The sequence below is a fragment of the Cornus florida genome, unplaced genomic scaffold (genome assembly GCF_030987335.1).
Source record: "Cornus florida cultivar Cherokee Brave unplaced genomic scaffold, ASM3098733v1 CherokeeBrave_3.0.0_Hap2_Chr06, whole genome shotgun sequence".
In the NCBI taxonomy this organism is placed as follows: Eukaryota; Viridiplantae; Streptophyta; class Magnoliopsida; order Cornales; family Cornaceae; genus Cornus; species Cornus florida.
In genome coordinates this window covers 94,954,996-94,957,488 of record NW_026775576.1, presented here as the reverse complement: position 1 = coordinate 94,957,488, position 2,493 = coordinate 94,954,996, and positions in this window count along the sequence as shown.

Below are 2,493 nucleotides of genomic sequence, written 5' to 3'. Positions count from 1 at the left end.
TATTTTAACTTTTGCTTTTACACGTGGGCCAAAATGTTGCAAATATTTTAACTTTTGCTTTTACACGTGGGCCAAAATGTTGCAAGTAGTTTAATTTTGTTTTGACCGCTACAATTGTGTTGGGCCCGCTACAGTATTGAAACATCCAAAAACACCAATTTCTTGTTTCAATTTTTGGGCCTAATTTATGAAATGTTTTGATACTATGCAAAACAATCAGCCCACTACCAAACATGTTGCAAACCACTTTTTTAGCTACAGTACCCAACTTGCAACAAAAACACTGAAACAAAGCAGGTAAGAATTAGTCTCTTAATATCAATTAAGTTTCAACATTTGTTACTATTTACCTTTTCTTGACTTTAAAGTCATTATAGAACAATTATGTTTAATTTTGATTACCAAAATATAATTTTTCCAAAAAATTGAAAAAACTTTTGTGAGTATATATATATATATATCTTTTTATTAATATATATAAGTGTTTAGTAACACGTTTTATAGAGTATACGTTTTACAATTAAATTATTTTTAATTTGTTTGGTAATGAAAATTTTAAAAATATATCTAATTCTAATTTTACAATTGCATCCTTTAATACTATGTTATTATATTTAATAATAATAACTTAATTAAAAAAAAAAAAAAAAAGGTGAAATGGTCTTTATAAAACATTAAAAAAAAAAATTTTGACAAAATTTTCTAAGAAAAAACAGTTACTTGAAATGTATAACATCAACCCAAAGCAATTTTAAAAGTTCTATATTTTAGTTTCATTAAAAAAAAATTACTAAATTATAAATAGTAATTATTAAAAGTGCTTTTAATAATTACTAAACACACCTAAAAGCACTTTTTAATTGTTGACAAGCTTTTCCAAATAGGCTAAATAGTTAAGTGTGAAAAAAAAAAAAAAAAAAAAAAAAAAAAAAATCTTTATTAAACTTTACACCACATTGATTTTTACAATCCATCGAAAATGGTCTAGGAGTTTTGCAATTACTGTGGCGTGAATCATGTGACAATGTCATTCTTTTATTAAAGAAAAAAAATTATAATGAAAAATAAGGATGATTTTACTTAATAACAAGATAGAAGGATTAATTATTCTATTGTTTGTAGAATAAAGGGGAAAAAAAAATGAAGAAAAAGGAGTAATCTCGCATTTGGAATTGTTTTGCTTTTCAACTATTTAAAAATACTTTTATTTTTAAAATTCATGTTTAGATGTGTTTAATAATCACCAAAAACACTTTTAATAGATGGTGTTCATATATTTTAAAAGATAACTTCATCTCTTCTTTCATAAAGTTGTTATTATCAAATATAAAAATATTTTAATTAAATAATATTATTGTAAAATTAGTAATATAATTATTTTAACCAAATATTATTACTAAATAGATTAAAAAATATTTTAATTATAAAAAATACTCTATATAAATGTGTTACTAAATACTTAACATATTTTTTACCGCCACAATTCTACTATCAAAAGCTTTTTGAAATTTTTTTTAATAGAAAAGTCAAACAAGCCAGACGAAACAAAAAAATAATAAATAAATAGCAAAGGAGAAGATGTTTTTTTTGGGAAAGCTGTTTTTGATTAATTAAGCTCCTTTTATTACTTTTTTTTTTTTTTAAATGCGAGTATAAGAGACAAAAGAGAGAACCATTCAGCACTTTAAACTCAATCACTTGAATTTGTTTTGTTTTTTTGTTTTTTCTATTTTACTCTCTGGCTAAGTTCCAAAACGGAAGGAATCCAACACGAATACATTCCTTCAAAGAGTTGGCAGTTTATAATTTATTATTTGTATAAACATATTTTTTTTAAAAATATGTTTGTTAATATTGTTTTGTTTATCAATTATATAAATTTACTTATATAATTACTATTGACACACCTCAATTTTATAAATATTAAAACAAAGTTTATGTATTTATGTTTATGTCAAATTTTTTTCCCAAATATGAAAAAAACAAAGAAAGAGTTAAACAAATATCATCATCCAATGGCGTAGCCAAATAGGGACAAGTGGGGGCAGCTGCCCCCACTGAATTTTTAATTTTTTTTAATTTTATATGAAAAGATTTTTATATTTATATAATTGTCCCCACTAAAAGTTGACATTGTACATATATATATATATATATATATAAGCAAATGACCATTCACGGTATTATATTAAAAAAAAAAAAAAAGGAATATAATATTTTCAAAACATATGATATTTTGTTTCCACTTTCTCAAAATATTATATTTTTTCCCACTTTTTCTAAAAATAGAAGATATTCTTTTACACTTTTGACTTTATCACAAACAAATGCGTTGTTAATTTCCATTACATTTTCGATCTTCAACATTTCCCTTTCGGCGAGTTTTCAATATTTCAAAAATTCATAAAATCCAAACAAATACTGCAGTGTAGAGATAAGTAATCTGATATATATTTTTTTATCATCTAAATTTATTATTATTATGCCGTGAAC